The sequence below is a fragment of the Gossypium arboreum genome, chromosome 13 (genome assembly GCF_025698485.1).
Source record: "Gossypium arboreum isolate Shixiya-1 chromosome 13, ASM2569848v2, whole genome shotgun sequence".
Classification (NCBI taxonomy): Eukaryota; Viridiplantae; Streptophyta; class Magnoliopsida; order Malvales; family Malvaceae; genus Gossypium; species Gossypium arboreum.
This window is the reverse complement of record NC_069082.1, coordinates 111,428,286-111,447,866: the sequence shown is the minus strand read 5'-3', so window position 1 is coordinate 111,447,866 and position 19,581 is coordinate 111,428,286. Positions and strand designations below refer to the sequence as shown.

General features: G+C 34.5%; 1 long non-coding RNA gene across 1 annotated transcript in view; it reads left to right on the top strand.

The window, feature by feature from the left end:
- The first annotated feature begins 5,103 nt into the window (after nucleotides 1-5,103).
- Nucleotides 5,104-19,581, top strand: part of LOC128286645 (uncharacterized) — a 46,732-nt gene continuing 32,254 nt past the window's right edge. The window contains exon 1 of the long non-coding RNA XR_008277263.1: nucleotides 5,104-5,222. This is a non-coding gene — a long non-coding RNA (uncharacterized LOC128286645). The remainder of the gene's footprint in view (nucleotides 5,223-19,581) is intronic.

The window sequence follows — 19,581 nt, the reverse complement described above, 5'->3', positions numbered from 1 at the left end:
GGCCTTTTTCGAATAGGACTATACTTGGGCTAGAAAGGAACACGTCCATGTGACATGCTCATGTGCGATTGCTTCAGCCTATGGTCAAGGCTGTTAAATAGGCACGGGCGTGTAGTCTACTCCTGTAAGTCGTGCTTCGATCCTGCTAAATAGACACGGCCGTGTGGCTTACCCGTATGAGGAAGTCCAGGCCGTGTTGATTTTCCATGTGTGTCCATTTTCTCCGTTTTCAGCCCATTTCTCGCTCTTTTTACTCTCATGTGCTCACTTAAGTATAAAACATGAAATTAAAGAATTAGGAGCATCGAATTCACCAAATCTAAGGAGAAACCATCCATAAATGTGCTAAGCATAGGATAAAAATATGTATAAATTACGGTTTATCAACGCCCATGTGGCCCACAAAGCCCAAAAATGGCCTTGGCCGTTTGAGCTACACAGCCTGGCTCAATAATCTCCACACATCCATCCGTGTGGGGCCCACGAGGTCCGTTCCTGCCCAACGTTGCCCAGAATAGCCTAAGCCCATGAAATTGCTCATGGTGGCCTTTACGATCAAATGACCACGTTTTATGTGTTCGGATTATCACACGAGCAAGCGCACGCCAATGTGGTATCAAAGATTACATTTTCTGGCTTTTTGCTGATTATAGTTTGGGCAGTGCTTTACACAAGTGTTTTAAAAAAAGTGTGAATAGTTCCCGAGTACACCAACCTATATTCAAACACAAAACATCATTAATCTCTTTAACAACAAGATTAGCAATCCCAATCTATATCACTTAAAAAAACGATATCTTATCACTTGCCTAAACTCAATCGATTGGGGTTTGCACACCTAACCCATTGCAAGAGACCAATGACTTGCTCCATAATGATAACCTGTATTCCAACCGACACCGATAACATATATTCCCATGATCAAATTGAACCAAACGAGTAATCACTTACCGAAATGCACCCCAAGCGTAAGGGAAAGGAAGTAATCAGTGTACCCCCAACCAGTCACACGATACTCCAGAAGCAAGGCTAGTAACATCACACCCCTAGCAATAAACGACAACATGGAAATTATTAGAAGGACAAATTATTACGGTAGGGAGAGGGAGAGAAAATAGAGAAGAACCGAGTGCACTCACCGATTGATCGATTATCAATTGTCAAAACCGAAAACAAAATGGAGAGGAAGAGATATGAAATAATCGGCTTAAATATCCAGAATAAAGGGTGATACGAGAAAAGGATTGAGAGAGAGAAGAGAAAAGAAGAAGAAAAGAAATATTCAGGCAACACTAAAGTAGGGTATTCGGCCAAAGATGGTAAGGGAGAACACGCAATATGGAAAAGTAGAGTAAGAAAGGGAGTCGGCTTAACAAAAGAATGATCGAAAGGAAAAACACGATCGCAACATGCAGAAAACCCGAATGGTCAAGGATATGTTCGGTCTCAACAAAGAAGTGAAAAGATCCCAAAACAAAAGACAGAAATTGAAATGGAGAGAATAATACAAACTAGCGCCGAATTCTTTGAGTGTTGGGAGTCCAAAATCAGCACAACTCTCCCACTCCTCTCCAAATCCTAAATTTTCCTCCTCAAATTACTCAAACCATCCACCAATCCCTTGACCCCCTCCTCAAATCTCTCCAACCTACTAGTTTGAACTCCCTTCAAACTCCTTAGAGTTTCGGTCAACCTAGGGCACTCCTATGTACTCACAGTAAAATAAAACACTCCCTTGTACATTGTAGGATTAGAACTTCAGACCTCCTGGAACACTCCACACGCCATTTACCCCTAGACCAGTAGGTATTTTATATCATGAAATACCCATATTTATTTATAAGCCTACTAACTAGAGATAGGGTTTATTCTTTTAAAAATAAAACTTTTGCATAAGCCAAGGCTTGAACCTAAGACTTCTTAGACACTTCCCAGAACACTTAACCACTAAAGCAGACAGACAGTTGTATGTCACTTTCTTGCTCAACTAAATATTTATGTGCAGCCTCCTAACTGTTCCTATGCTCAAGACCCAATACTTCTGGGCCCAAAATTCGGAGCGTTACAAAATTTCTTAACCAAATTTTAATACAACTCTAATGACTCCATAAATATTCTATAAATAACATTTATAGGCCGAAACGATAAAAATTTGTGGTCCCTAAACCATCGTTCCGTTACAATTGAAAAACGGGCTGTTACAGAGTCAAACTCTCTTTTACTTCCCAAAAACACAGTTCTCACAGAACTTCAATTTGCAAATCCCTTACCTATCAAGAAGTCCCCTTTTTTTCAATTCTGCCATGCCATTCTCACTCATATCCCCTAGATGCATATGCCAAAGTCTAGTAATATCATCTTCTGACAAAAAAAAAATGAAGCAATGGTTGCATCACCAATAACAGTAGAACCCTACAGAACATATAACTTGGCAGTTTTCCTCTGCCCTTTTCATCACAATGAGGGAACCTTTGAAAATCTTTAGAACCCTACTTTCAATTGTGTATTATGTCCTTTTGAATCAAGATTACTCAAAAAAATCAAATTCCTCTTCAATTCTGGTAAATTTCGTACGCCACTAAGTGTTCTAACAACTCCATTGAACATCTTGATTTTGATTGTGCCAATACGTGCGCTTTTACATAAAGAAGTATTTCCCATCAAAACAATACCTTTACACATTGTTTCATAAATTGTAAACCAATCCTGATTGGGACTCATATGGAAGGTGTAGCCATAATCAAGGATCCACCCTTTACTCACTTTAGAATTGTTATTAGAAGCAACTAGGAGTTCACCATCGCTGTAGTCTTCTACAGCATCAGCTTCTCCAAATTTTTCTAGTTGTTTTCCCTTTTGATTCGCATCCTCCCTTTTGATCTTGTTCTGCAACTTATAGCACTCAAATTTCATGTGTCATTTCTTCTTACAAAAGTTACATATTTTACCTCTATTTGAATATCTTGATCTACCCTTAAATTTACTGCAAGGATTTCGAACATTTGTCCTCCCTGATCATCATCAAAATTTCATTTGTAACAGCCTATTTTTTAGTGGTAATAGAAAAGTGGTTTCGAGACCACAAATTTTCGTTGTGTCGACTCGTAAATATTATTTAGAAAATATTTACAAAGTCTTAGAGTTGTATTAAAATTTGGTTAAGAAATTTTAACATTTAAATGGTTAATTAATGAAAAATGACTAAATTGAAAAAGGTACAAAATTTGTTAATTATTGCAAATAGATGATCAAATGGCTTAATTATTAAATGTGAGATGGCCAATAATGCAATTAGACCTTATTTAATTTATTGGATAGTCTAGTGTGGCATTTAAAGTAATTTGTATTGTTTTTAAAGGTTCAAAAGGTAAATAAATATTAATTAAACAAAAAATAAAACATGAAATTATCATCTTCTTCCTAAATTCTTCATGCAAAAATTGAATGTCCATGGTTTTTTATGCTTAGAGAATTGACCAAGTTCAGTTCCTTGCATGTGAGTGATTTTTCTACTCGTTTCTTGTAATTTTTATGTTTTTGAGATCATTGCAACTAGGTCCAGCTAGCCCGTATTCCGTTTTTGAATATGTTAAATTTTTTGGAAGTTTCTATTGATGAGTCTTGAATGTTTTTGATGATAACTATGTGTTTGAAGCTTTGATTGTGGTATTTGGTTATTTTGTGAAGTGATTTTTGATAGATTTTGATTTAAGGATTAAATTGTTAAAATGTCAAATTTTCAAGGTTTAAATGGTGAATAAGAGGTGTTTTGCGAACTGTTTAGAAGCCTTCAATATTCAGCTGTAAATTTTAACTAGTGAAAACGGTAAATTCGATGATTTTTTATTTAAGGGATTAAATTGCAAAAGTTGTAAAAGTTAGAGGCAATTATATAATTTTAAAAAGTAAAAGGGTATAAAATGTAAAGTAAATAGGAATATAAAATGCAAGCTAATTAATTTGAAATTTTATATTTTAGATCAAGACCCTGTTGATTTACGTGAAAAAGGGAAAATTACATAATAGTCCCTAAACTTCTACAACTATTACAACTTAGTCTAGGTAAGTCCGTACGTTTTATAATTTAATATCTATATGTACTGTTTGATGATATAATATGATATAATGGATGTCACTTGTTTTATTAATGAAGTAAAGTTGTTTGAAAAATGTTATTGAATTTCGATATTTGGATTGGATGAACGCGAGACAGAGTACAATTGAATAATGGCATGTTATGTGATTGATGTGGTTATATTTATATATTTCATCCTAAGTATGCCGAGGTTCAGCATTTTTTGTGAACTCTCATGTTACACTATCTTATCCTAGCATGTTATGGGGGAGGATGTATAACTTTTATAAGCATTTGGCATGTTATCGATTGGATTATCTTTTTGAGCATTTAGCGTGTTATCAGTTGGAATAGCTCTTATGAGCACTTAGCATGTTATCATCTGGATTAGCTTTTATGAGCATTTGGCATGTTATCAGATGGATTAGCTTTTATAAGCGTTTGGCGTGTTTTGGTTGGATTACTTGTGTACTTGTATCTGTAAGTCATTCATCACATCGTAAATTATTGTATTATAACTTATATTGTAACGCCCCAATTTTCAGGAATCCTGTGAATGTTGGCATAGGTTTAATTATGTTAGTGGGCCTCTAGAAAGCCTAAACTTAAGATAGAATCCGACAATTTTAATTAATTTTTGTTCCATAAGAAAAAGGGGGTGAAATTATGAAATAGAACCTATGTGAAAATGTTTGAAAATGCTATAGGCTAAATTGAAGTGGCCAAATAAATAGGAGTGCAAAATAGGAGGATTTGCATGACAAACCTCCCATTTTACATGAAGTGGCCAGCCATCATGTTGTTGTAGACAAAATGTGAACTTGATATCCATAATTTATGGTACAAATTGATACAAATTGATAATAGGTTAGGTAAATGTTCCATGATAATAGGTTAGGTAAATGTTCCATGATAATGGGTTAGGTAAATGTTTCATGATAATGGGTTAGGTAAATGTTTCATGATAAGAATTTCATGTCTTTTGTATTAAAGAATTAAATGGATGAAATATGAAGTTTTATTAAAAGAAAAGGGTGAAAAGAACAAAGTTTTGTCCATCTTTGTTCATCATAGCTGAAAGTTAGAGAAGAGAAAGGAGAGGAGAAAGCTCTTGAGTATTCGGTCATTAGGAGGAGGAAAATTGAAGGTAAGTTCTTGGTACCTTGCTTCTATTTTGAGGTTCATGAGTTCTTCTTGATTCTACCTTAACTCTTGAAGTATATTTTGATTTTTAGTTGTTGTGAGCATTTAGTCATGAATTAAAATGAAGGAAATGGTTGTTGTTTCATGTTCTTTTGATGAAAAATGGAAGATAGGTGAAGTTGAGCCAAACAAATGAGCATGCATGTGCCTTAGATGTTAAAGGGAAAAATCAGCTAACATGTTGTGCTTTAAAATGATGAAATGGAGTAAAATCATAGATATGTGATGATTGATTGGTGATATACATGTTTAAATAACATGCATGCAAGGTATGTGTGAAAGAGTGATTTGGTAATAAATCTGCTTGGGACAGCAGCAGTAACGTGACTTTGGAAAATCACCATAAATTGTGGGAGATGAATTAGAAGCTGAATAAATTATGTAATTAAAGCTTATTAAGTCTAGTTTCAAATGAAATAAACAAGAACATATTTTGAATTCTGTACAATGAGAAATTTGATTTGTAATGAAGAGTGGTCAAATTAGTCAAACAGTGAAACATAGGAAAATTTAAGAAAAATCTGGTATTGATTGGCTAAACCAAAAATTCTGAAAATTTTATGGATAGAAGATATATGAGTCTATTTTCATGAAAAATTAACGGCACTTGATTTGGAGTTTCTTAGCTCTAGTTATAAATGATTTAGTGACTGTTGCTCAGGAAGACAACTTGCAGTGAAATTATGATTATGTGGTAAACATTGACAAAAATTTGTTAATGAGTTGCTTATTGATTTCTTATAAGCTTACTATGATCTGTAGGTGTGGTTGGCCGAATATGGTATGGGGTTAATATGTAGTTCGTGTTTGAATAGTTAGATTAACGTGTTAGTAATCCAATTGTAGGCGTTCGTGTGTGTGGATCTCGTCAACATATAAATCGCATAAGCAGTGTGTAACTAACACCCTCTTTCTTAGTCTAGATCGGCAAAAGTCGAAATGCCAAAAATTGGTATTTTGTAGATTTGCGAGTGTGCGAATGCTCATGAGGTAAATCGATTAATGTTTTTAGTAGCTGCAATGTTTGGAGTGCAAAGTGCATGATTTACGTGCCTCGATATTTTTGGGCTTAATGGGCCAAAATTGGAATGATGGGCCAATGGGTCCAATTCGGTAAGAACCCTCGATGCGTGATTACATTAGTACGTGAAAGGTAGGAATATGCATGAAAAACCCTAAAATAGATAAATTATTGAAATACATTTAAAAGTGGAAAATTTACGTTTTACCCTAGTAGATAAATTCTTGAAATACCCCAGGGTAAAATTGACCTAAATGCATGTTTGATTGTTGTTATTTATGCATGCCATGTTGTTATTATCGATGCATGGGATTGGGATATTGAAGGAGGAAGTACTGAAAGTGGCTTGTCCATGTCTTGGAGGCTTTGCCTCAATTCTTGATAGCTGACGAGCAAAGAAGGCAAGCAATCTGTGGAGTGTTAATTTGGGTGGGTTGAGCTATTCCCCACATGGAGTGTATGGCTGGTGCGGGTGGAGTGTAGTGGTTGGTGGGTTGAGTAGTTTCCCCAAATGGGCTTGCATATGTTCTTGATGTTGCATGTATTTTGAAATGGGCCTATGGGCCATCTTGTTACTGAATAAGGGCTAAGGCCCGTTTATTATGTCTGAAAAGGGCTCGGCCCGAGACCATTATTACTGAATGGGCTTAGGCCCAATGGGCTTGGTGACTTGGGCTTTGAATGGGTTTTCCTTACACACTGAGTTTCCCAAACTCACCCTTTTATTTTCATCCACGCAGAAATCCCCAACCATAGTGGGCTTGGAGCGTGAGGGAATTCGAGTGGCCACCCATTTTGAAAGTTTGATTTTCTTACGGTGAACTGGACATCTTTTTATTTACGTTTGAAGTTTTGGGTTTTAAATGTAATAAGGCAGCTTAATTATTTTTAATGGTTTTAATATGTATTACTAAGATAGGTATTACTTATTTTAAGCTGTTGAAATTGGATAGCTTTAGGTAGCGTTTTCAAAAACAACAATTGATTTCAAAATAACACGACAACAAACAAAGCTTCCATAATGAAAGTATTTTCCAAAATTAATCACTTTTCCTAAAATGACTTAATCAAATCGGTTTCCTAGAAATATCCATGACGTTAAGGTGTGGCAATGGCGGTATGCATGTCTAGGATTGGATCCGAAGGAGCTTGGTATAGCGGTCAGATGGACTCACCACCTCTTTTCAATTTCCTACACGGTGCATGACTTCCATTCACTTTAACCTATAATGAAATTATCTTTTAAAACACTAAATAAGTTTTTTCTGGACCAATAATATAAAATGTTTTGAATGCTTCGATGTGTTGAAGCGAGTGTTGAAATTCCAGTTTCACAAGAACCAAAATCTGTAAAACCCGACAAGGTAATTCTAGAACCAGCTAATTCTGATCAACTAACAACTCTGTTAGATGCAGAATTACCGCAGAAAATGAATCAACTAGTTCTAGTAAAGAAACCACCACCACCCTACCCTCAAAGACTTCAGAAGTAGAAACAGGAAATTCAACTCATGAAATTCCTATACGTACTCGGGGAACTTTACATCAACATCTCGTTGGTTGAAACACTTGAACAAATACTGAACTACGTCAAGTTCATGAAGGATATCCTGTCCAAAAAACGAAGACTTGGAGAATTTGAGATGGTAGCTCTGACGAAGGAATGCAGCACATATCTTCAAGACAAACTACCTCCAAAGTTGAAGGATCTTGGATGTTTTACCATACCTTGCAACATTGGAGCAACATATTGTGGTAAGGCATTATGTGACTTGGGTGCAAGTATAAACTTGATGCTTATGTCAATATTTAGAAAGTTGAGGATATGTGAAGTTAGACCTACTACGATTACACTTCAACTAGTAGATCGATCAGTAGCACATCCAGAAGGAAAAATCAAGGATGTATTAGTACGAGTAGATAAATTTATCTTCCCTACTGATTTTTTCATCCTAGACTTTGAAGCAGACAAAGAAGTGCCGATTATCCTAGAAAGACCGTTCTTAGCAACTGGAAGGACCCTTATTGATGTGCAGAAGGGTGAGCTTACGATGCGTGTTTAGGATGATCAGGTAACATTTAATGTTTTTAAGTCTATGCGATTTCCTGACACAATTGACGATTGTTCTGCAGTATCTAATTTAGAGGATTTAATAGCGGAAAAGGAGCTCAACTATGTTGAGGATCCATTAGAACAAATTTTGACATCAGATTCTCCAAATTATGAAGAGGAGGATGAATACATAGCTTTGTTAGAAGCTAATCAAAGGGGATTTAATCCGCAATCCTGTTTTGAATCTTTGGAGTTAGAGAAGAGGGAGTATGGCCAACCAAAAGTGTCAATCGAGGAACCACTTCAATTAGAACTCAAGGTATTACCTTCACATTTAAAATACGTTTATTTAGGTAACGCTTCTACTCTGCCTGTGATTGTTTCAGTAGAATTAACTACTTAGCAAGAAGAGAAACTCATCTCAGTGTTGAAACAATTCAAGAAGGCTATCGGATGGACCATAGTCGATATCCGTAGTATTAGTCCATCTGTATGCATGTACAAGATTATCCTGGAAGATGTCGAAAAATGGACGATTGATGGACAACGAAGACTGAACCCCATCATGAAGGACATGGTGAAAAAGGAGATTATCAAGTGGTTAAATGCGAGTATCATTTATCCTATCTCAGACAGTTCGTGGGTAAGTCTGGTCCAATGCATGCCAAAGAAAAGAGGTATTATAGTCGTAGAGAACAAGAATAACGAGTTGATACCAACTAGAACAGTTACGGGATGGAGGATTTGCATCAATTACCGGAAGCTGAACAATGCGACTAGGAAAGATCACGTTCCTTTGCCGTTCTTGGACCATATGCTAGATAGACTCGCGGGGCGAGACTAATACTGTTTTCTCGATGTATACTCAGGGTATAATCAGATTACAATAGCACCGGACGATCAACACAAGACAACGTTCACCTGCCCGTACAGTACATTTGCATTTAGACACATGCCATTTGGTTTATGTAATGCACCTGCTACATTTCGAAGATGTATGATATCTATTTTTACTGACATGGTTGAGAAGTAATTGGAAGTTTTTATGGATGACTTTTCAGTATTCGAAGATACTTATGATGATTACTTAGCCAATCTAGCTGAGGTACTAAGGCGATACGAAGAAACGAACCTCGTACTTAACTGGGAGAAATGCCATTTCATGGTACGAGAAGGAATTGTTCTAGGGCATTGGATAACAAGAACTGGAATCGAGGTAGACAAAGCAAAGGTAAATGTTATTGAGAAGCTCCCACCTCCAAGATCTGTAAAGGGTGTTAGGAGCTTTTTGGGCCACGCCGGTTTCTATCGAAGATTTATCAAGGACTTCTCCAAAATTGCTAAACCCTTATGCAAACTATTGGAAAAGGACACAATGTTCAAGTTTGATGATGAATGCTTAAAAGCTTTCAAGTATTTGAAGAGTCGATTAGTTACAGCACCCATAATCGTCACAGTAGACTGGGATTTGCTATTTGAATTAATGTGTGACGCAAGCGACTTTGCGATAGGAGCTGTCATGGGCCAGCGAAGGAACAAAGTTTTCCATCCCATCTACTATGCAAGCCGGACTCTTACTGGAGCTAGAGGAACTCCAGCTATTCTCCTACGAAAATGCGAAATTACTCAAGGAGAGACTTAAGAAATGGCATGACAAGCACATTCGAGTTCGAGAATTTGAAGCAGGTCAGCGAGTTTTGTTATTTAATTCCAAACTAAAGATCTTTCTAGGTAAGCTAAAATCACATTGGTCCGTTCCATTTACGATTCATCACGTCTATCCATACAGAGTTGTCGAGCTCCAAGGTAAGGGAGGTAATTTTCAGGTTAACGCTCAGCGCTTGAAACACTATTAGGGAGATAAGATTGAGCGGAATGAAATTTCGTTCATTTTATCGGATGTTTAAACTTTTCTTATTTTCCTTTTTAATAAATGATTTAGGGTATATTTTTGGGATTAGCATGTTTAAATAAATTTTGACTAGGAGATTGGAAATTAAGCGAGACCGCTTGTGACCCCTCCAATCTTTCCTAGGAATTGATTTTAACATAATTTTTCGAAAAATTATTCTCTAAATAGAAATTTTAATCTTTAATTTTTCAAATAAAAGGGTCAATTTTGATCCAAGTCTTAAATTGCAACTCAATTTCAAATTTTCATTAAGTCTAGGACTTAATTGAACCATTTTTAAAATTTGGTTGCTCTTTTTGTAAATAATAAAACTAGATGCCTCTTTTGTAAATATTTTCAAAAGGCTTCTAGAATAAATGTTTTAGTTAAAAAATGATAATTATTAATATATAATTATATCCATTATAATCTATATTAATTAATATCAATTTTAGGATTTTGATAAGTTTTAATGATAATAAAAGATAATCTTTAATATATAATTATATCTATTATAATTTATATATTAATCTTTATCAATTAGCATAGAATTAGGATTAATTTTTTCATATCTTATCTTTGTTTAAATAAATTAAATAGCAATTAATAATTTAATATGCATATATCTAATTATTAATTGTTGTTATCTTTGTATAGGATTAGAACTTAGAATTTTTATTAATTAAATTGTTTTAAGAATTCTACTCTAATTCCTATTTCTCCCTCTATAAATTCCACCTATCTTCCCATTCATCTATCATGCAAAACCTAAAGAACTAAAACACCCAAGTGTCAAAGCCCCTAGCCACAACAACACCCAGCAGTCGGCCAGCATACCCAGCCTCATTGCACGCCGCACGTCCATGCTCTAGCAACTGCTCTTAGGCGCACACTTGCCCATCGCGTGCTGCCTTGCGTGCCTGGCCCTGTTCATTGCCTCATGTTGCTTCTGTCCAACTGCCTAGACTTTCATCCTGCACCTAAGGCCAGCTCCTGCGCGCACCCAAGATAGATCTGCTCTACGAGGAGCCGCGAGCCATTCGTACTGCTCCAACCTAGCCTGCGCACTTTGTTGCCTGCTCCCATTCCCTACTGTGCGCTGCTGCCTTGAACACCCGAACAACACCTCCTTTTCATCCATCTTAAGCCAAAAACCCTCCAACCTTCTTTATAAATTCCCACCTTTTCTTTCATTTTTATTATTATTTTCTAGAGTTCTTATATTTTTACAAAAAAAAAGTGGTTAAACATGCCTCGCAAGAGAACTCGTGCTTCCGCTCAAATTGATTAAACACAAAACAAATTCTACTATGAAGAAGCCAGAGTGAGATACGAAAGTATCTTCAAAAATCAACAGATGTATCCAGAAAAAGGCTTTACATTAAAGGAAAGCAACTATAGAGACTTTATGGCAACTATTCGTCAAGTTGCTGAAACCCTCAATTGGGAGTTGTTTTGTGAAAAGAGACCTAGTGTGGATGAGGAGCTAGTTCATGAGTTCTATGCAAATTTAACTTCAAGCGAGATGACAAAAATCCCAGTTCGCGGAATCAAGGTACCGATAAATTCAAATGCTATTAATGAGTTCTTTGAATTACCAGATATCGAAAATGACGAATATTTCACATTGATAAGTAATATCAAGCCTGAAAATTTACAAGAAATTCTCAAGGAACTGACAGTTCAGGGTTCTAGATGGACTGTGTTAAAACAAGGAATCCATACTTGTCGAAGAGAATATTTGACGCCCTTCGCGAAGGTATGGTTTTACTTCATCCGATTCAGCCTTATCCCTAGCTCACATGGGACTACAATCTCATTAGAGTGAATGGTCTTATTGTACTTGATCCTAACTGGAAAGACCATTAATGTGGGGAAGATCATATTGAGGGAAATACAAAATTGTGCTGTTAAGCACTCTGGCCCTGTTCACTTCCCCTTTACAATAAAAATTTTATGCTTGAAAGCTGAAATTCTTGCCAATGTAAGGAAGACGGGGTATAGCCAAGGCACAATCACGGATTGGGACCTTTACCGAGTGGCTGGAGACTCAGTTCTACAGAAATGAGTTGAAGTAAGTGAGGAACCAGAGGACCCTGATGAAGAAGAAGATCCCACAATGCAATCATTTGAAGTCCCTGATAAAGTAGAATCAGTGGAGCCAGAAGCTGAACCTGATATTGAAACTTCAATGTTTAAAACTCAACCATCTAGCCCAGACCTTCGAGATGAGCTATCAAAATTGATGGACTTAATGCAACATATGCAATGACAGCAACAAGCCTACTGGAGATACTCAAAAATAAGGAATGACTCGATGAGAAGTGCTTTTAAGAAAATATACAATGACCCGTTTATTTTTGTGCCTGAGTTTCCAGATTTCGTATTTGAACCATGGAGTCCATTATCAAAAAAAGGAGCGAAGCGATTCATGCAAATGCGATAATGATGGAGCAAAAGATGAGTGAAATTCGGAAGGGTCTGCAAATAAATAAAGAGGGGATCTTAACTTTACTTTTTTTTTGTTCTTAGACTATTTTTAGGATTAAGTTTAATTAGGAATCTTTTATTTTTTGCATAATAAAACAAGAGAGGAAAATCACTAATGAAATGTGAGCAAGACACAAAGTATAAAGTGTGGCAATAGATATATACATGTCTAGGATTGGATTTAGAAAGAGCTTGGTATTTAAGCAGTCAAATTACTCACCTCCTCTTTTCTAAAATCCTACCTAGTGCATAGTATCTGTTCACTTTAAACAATAAGGACATTGTTCATTTTAAGTTGGGGGGACCAAAAATTTGGATTATTTCCACTCAGAATAAAATTTTTCTTTTAATTATGATTAGGATATATTTTGCTCAAAAATTTGAATTTTGTTAAGTATGCTCAATTTGAGTATGAATAAAGTTCTATTATTTCAATAAATTATTATGTTAGCTTAATAATGACATGAATGTATTTTTAATAAAGCATGCAAATTCGTACCATAAAGTTTTTAGTTCTTTAGGAAAGTTAGGTATGCATGAAAGTTTAAGTCTTTAGAATTGACTTCGTAGTTTCTTGAGGCGAAATCCTAGGGAGCATGGGAAATGATTTAGGCAACTATTGTTTGGATCGTTTAAGCCTTTCAAGCCCACCATCGTAAAATTTTATCCTTTGAAACCCAACTTTGAGACTATATAGCCTAATTTTTCGACCCTTGAAATAATTAATCCATTACTTTTCGCTTAATGATCATAAAATTGTCCCAAACACTAGACTCAGTAATATTCAAAATGTACTTCGAAAATAGGTTTTGGGGAGTTGAAAAATTGCTTAAGAATTGCAGTACACAAAGTAAGTGCTCGTGTTAGCTTAAAAAGGAAAAAAAAAGAGCACATGTATTTGAAAGAGATGTACAAAAGAGCATATGAAAGTCAAGTTGGTGTATCGAATGTAAAAACTTCGAAGGTTTGATTGACGCTGAGTCTGGGGTTTTTAAACCAAAATTTATCCATCTTTCACTTACCCCTAGCCTAGCCATGTTAACAACCTTGATAAAGACTTATTGATTCAAAGTCATCATGCTACCTACATTAGTGGAGAGAAATTGCTACGATCAACATATGAAGACATAAGTTAAGCTTAATGATTGCAGCTTAGTCTTGAATAAAGGAATAAAAATCAAATTGGTAAGGGTTAACATGTCTTTGTTACAAAAGTGTTTAGTCTAAATTTTGCTATTATAATAAGTTGTTGAATTTAATTTGAACAATATGTATACTTAAGTAGCATAACTATTAGATTTCTTGTCTTTGATCATAAGTATTTTAAATTCATAATTTTGGGGAAAATGTTGTTCTGAAGGAATTTTTCAAAGGTGTTTCTGAGAAATTCTTTTCAAAATTTGTGCATTACTCGGGACGAGCAATGAATTAAGTTTGGGGTGTGGAAACACAAAAATTTATATACTTTTTCATACCTAACTTTACTTAAATTCATGCAAATCCGGGTAAATTCTTGTTGAAAAATAATTAATATTATAAAATAAGTAAAATGTGTTAAAAATATAAACAAGGTGAATTTAGTTAATTTTATACTTAATTTTGATTAATTTTGACTATTTTCAACAGATTCGCGCAAAGGGCGAAAATTGGCTCGGTTGACACTACTGAAAGCACAAAACTGAGAAGCAATTTGAAGTTTCGAGGCACATTAATTTCCAGCCTAAGACGGTCCAGAAATGTGTATTAATTCATAACTTAATTAATTTTAATTTATTCCCCATTTAATTTGGGTTAAATAAATTATTTTAATTAATTATGGAGAAAGGTCGATTGAACCGCCTTGGTGAACCATATTGAGTGAACCGAACCAGCCACTAATTGGGCAGCCCAGAATCGTTCATATGCTGACCCAAATCAGCATTTTATCTGATTAAATATGCTTGCAAAAAGGCCCTTGAAGAACTATCAAAATGCATTCAAACCCCTCCTTTAATTGTGGCTTTATGAAATTGCCCCAAGCTTAAAATAGCAAAGTTGAAACTCTCACCTTTGCCATGTGTGTGGCCGGCCAAGGGAGGTCTCTTAGGCTGATTCTTTTTGCTATTTTTAGCTTCCATACTCAGCTATAAGAGCCACCCCTTGCTGATCATTCAAGCCATCCCTGATTCATCCCTCATTCCACAACATTTTGTTATTCCATTCCCTCTCTCACTTTTCTCTCATTTTTCCATCCCATTTCCCTCTTGTTCAAGTACAAATTTCTTCTCTTGGGAAAGAGGCTCTCATCAGCCATTTTGGTGCTTCAATTAGGTGTTCATAAGCCACCTTGATAGCCGAGGGAAACGAAGAACGAAGAACAGAGCAACTAGTCAAGCCAAGGAGAAACACCAGATTTGCTTCTTGTTCCCTATCTCTTTAATTTTTGTTGTTGTTTTGACGAACATGTTTATGAATATTTATGCTATTGAAATGGTTATTCTAATCAATTTGGCTTAAACTTAAGTTTGTGTTGGGTTGATTATATTCTGCCTGCTTGAATTGTTAAAATCGTGTTTATGTTGTTATAGGCCTCAGTAAGATGCTTGATTAAATAAAATCATGCCTAAGTTATTCTTGCGTTACGACTGTGAGGTAGCTAATGAATTAATTATTTAAATGGATTGTAATTGTAATTAATTGACACAGTACTTAATCAGTGCATGTTTATTCCTCTAAGGTAGCTGAAGGTTAAATTAGCAATGTATCTAGCGATATTATTGCCTTGCATAACTTGCAAGATTATTGTGATTAAACTGTTTCAAGGTAGGGATGCCTTGTTACTTCACATAGTCTTTTATATGCTTATTAGATTTAATTAATCATTTGAATTGACATAGGGATATGCAAGAGATTAGTTCAGTTTAATGAGTATGTATGTGCAATAACATGTTCGCTTACTAGAATATGTTTAGTCGGTTGAATTGACATAGGGATATGTTAAGAGATGAATGGATTTTTGTATGTAAGTTTGTTCATAAGTTAGCAAATTACCGGGTTACTGTGAATTTATTCATAACAGTGTAAACATGATTTTAATATTTCTGAGTTCAAGAAATATAATTAATCCAACACAAGTATGTTACCTTGATTAAATCTTATTTGAAATCGTGAATTAGAACTCCTTTGTTTTATTTTTAATTATTTACTTAGGTTTTTTTAAACAGTTTTTGACCATCTTTTAAAACCAAATTATTTTTACCTCATCAAAGTGTTTTACAATTAATTTCATAAATAATTCTTTTTACAGTCCCTGTGGGTACGATAACTCGACATTTACTTGTCACTTTATTACTTGTTGCGATTGTGTACACTTGCACATTTCTGTCGTTCGAGTGATCTCCAAAAATGATTCAATTGACTGCTCGAATCTGACAATCTATAAGGAAGAAAACAAAACATGGTAAGCTTATTTAAAGCTTAGTAAGTTCGTAAAATTAAACACCACATACTTGCCATTTAAAGCACACAATTTGAATTTAACCTATAACTAGAATTCCTTGCCTTGTTTCACATTTCCTATCATACCAAAGGGTTAAACAAAGTATATATAACATTACCAAGATCTCAAGATAACACAATTCACATGCCAATTTATAACCAATAAAAACATAATTATTCATGTCATAGATTCCATTTCTAATAATTCCATTAATTATTTTTCCCAGAGAAATATAGTAAATTAACTTTAGATACGTAGGGAAATAATGTTCACACAAGTTAACGATCGAGATATTAACCATTACACGATACTACTCACACAAGTTGACAAGAATCTAGAACAAATGCTAAATTCCAAGCATAAATATGGTATCCATCATCGGTACATGGTACCCAAAAATATATCATCGGCACAAAGTGCTTGAAAATTGTAACACCAGTACATAGTACCTGAAAATATATCACCGGCATAAAGTGCCTGGAAACTATAATCATTGGCACCTAGTGCTTGGAACACCTTATTGACATGTCATTTGTATCCTAATCATTCACTAAGTTCACATGGGCCTTGACTGGTTTTCTACAATCTTTCCATCTTTATACACAATAACACATTCCACATTATCATTGGATACCTTATAATAGCATCATTCATTTCAAATACATATAATTTTATACTTTACATTTCAAACCTTCACTTCCACATAAATATTTATCTCAATGAACCATATCAACATTTATACATTTATACACATTCGTAATTCAATTCAAACAACTAATAAACAAAGGAAACCTAATACGAACTTTCCTAACAAAGTAGCAATAGGCTAGTACCTAGGACTACTCGACGATTTTCCCTTTTCCACGGTTATCGATCGGTTGATTCGTTATTTGATCTATATAATAATTTAATTCAATTAAATGATTTAAATACCTTAAAATGCCTAAATTCATGAATTTGACCCTTTAATAACATTTTACATTATTACCCTAAACTTTTACCTTTTTTCAACTTAGTCCCTAAAACTGAAACTTTCACATTTATCACAATCAAGCCAAAAGCACTTTTGTAAAATTTACCCTTATACATATAAAGCCCATTATTACTAAAATATTACAATAATTTCATGCTAGATTTATTATTTTATCATTTTAGTCCCTAAACTTAAAACTAACCAAAATTCCTTTACAAAATAGTGTTATTTAACAACCAAACTTATAAATCTTTCATTCAACGTCATAAAAACCTGAAAACCATCAGTGTCAAGTTTCAAAATAGTTACAGGCTTTACGAATTAGTCCTTGGGTTAGCCAGATTAAATTACAACGATCTCAAAAATACCGAAACTACTAAAAAGGATTAAATATGCTTACTATGCAATAGTATTTATCTTGGTCAAAGCTTTGTTTCTTTGTTAATAGTGGCTCCGAGTAGAAAACTTGAAGAAAGAAGAAGATGACCCAAAATGTCTTGTTTTCTTTTATTAATATTATGTTTTTAACATTTTTAATATAAAACTAACATATAATTTCTTTATTTCATTTCTTAATCCGTCCACTATCCTTAAGATGGGATAATTCCCTCATAAAGCCTTCTAATTATAATTTTATAATTTTAACACTTATATACTAATAGCAATTAAATTTTGTAACTTTTACAATTTAGTCATTTTTCTTTAATTAACTATCCAAACATCGAAATTACTAGACCAAATTTCAATTTACCCATGTAATAGCTCCGTAAATATTTAATAATAATATTTATGAGCTCGATTTATAAAAATTAGGTCCCGATACCTCACTTTCTAAAACCACTGACTTTTGAATCGATACACTTGTACATTGACTAACTTTCCAAATAACCAAATTTATTAAACCAAAATTCAATATAATATCGTAATGACCTTATAAAATTAATAAATATTGTTTACTGACTTGATCATCAGAAAATGGAGTTCCGAAACTATCGTTTCTGGTACCACTAAATTGGGTTTTTACAATTTTCCTAGTTCAAACCAATATGCCATATGGCACCTGATCTTCCGCAATTGTTTTTAGCAAATTAAACTAGTTTTCGTCCTTAAGGAGCTTGAATATAAGCAATTTTATTATGTTTTATTTAGTTTTTTAATTTAATTTTTCAATTAATAAAAGTGTGATTTGAGTCGTCTATATGGCCTTAGGGGTCGAAGTAGGCCTAAGGGAAGGCTAACGTTTTTAGTAAGTGTGTAGGACACTATTCAGAGGCATGAGAACTCAAAATTGGTCACTATATTGTAACACAGAGGTTTTACGTCGCAACATCATGAGTAGGAACCCAAAATACCAAGTCTGTCTTTGGTGTCGCGACATAGATAGAAGAGCCTGTGACACACCCTTGAAGCTAAGCCTAAGCCAAGCAAATTATCTTAAGTGTAGCGACATAGGAAATAGATGTCGTAACACTGGCCCTGTATGTGAAACATTTACAAGCTAAAGGAATTTTGGTTTGCACAACGAAAATTAACATAGAAACGTCATCTGAATTAGGCCTAAGGATGATGATCAACCCTAAGACTATAAATAGGCTTATTAAACACTGGAGAGATCATCTTTTCTGTATCTTATAATTTTCCTTTAGTTTGGTTTTTAGTTTCTTTAATACATATGATTTCTTTTCGGTTATTTTCGTTATTGTTCTTTGGAGAATTTGACTTGTGGATTTAGCAAACTATTTGAGGACTTTTGCACTTCAATCATTTCTTTTTACTTTTAGTCTTGATCTATTTCTCATGTTTACTTTACTCATCAAGTTTATATTGTTTATGGGATTAGCAAGTGGACATGGGAATAATTAATTTCTATGCAAGATTTTTTAGCAGATCAGTTGTTTGGGATAGGAAGAATGTAACACCCCAAACCCAGCCCAGACGTTATTGCCGAATCTGACGTGCCACATTGGAGTTGAAAACCCACGTTCCATTTTAGTGTTTTAAAAACCATATATTTTGTTGAGTTAACAAGGTGTATGGAAGCTGGGCACCAGGTAGGTATCCGAGATAGAAGAGGTGAGCCATGAAGGCTGCTTAAGTACCAAGCTCTTTGATTGGATCCAATCCTAGACATGCCCACAACCATAGCCAAACTTTGTTATATCGAGTTTAAATTTGTTTAAGTGAATGACTTTGATAAACTGATTAATCGTGGTGTTGAACTCTTTTGAAAACAAGTATCGTTTTGAAAACACGTCCTAAGTCTAGCCCATTTGAATAATTATCAACCAGGTTTGAAGTTATTAAAATTAAAATAATCCGAAAAGAAATAAAAGGAAAGTTAAAATGGCCTTATTACAACCCAAAATAAATAGTAATTAAAGGAAACTAATGAAAACC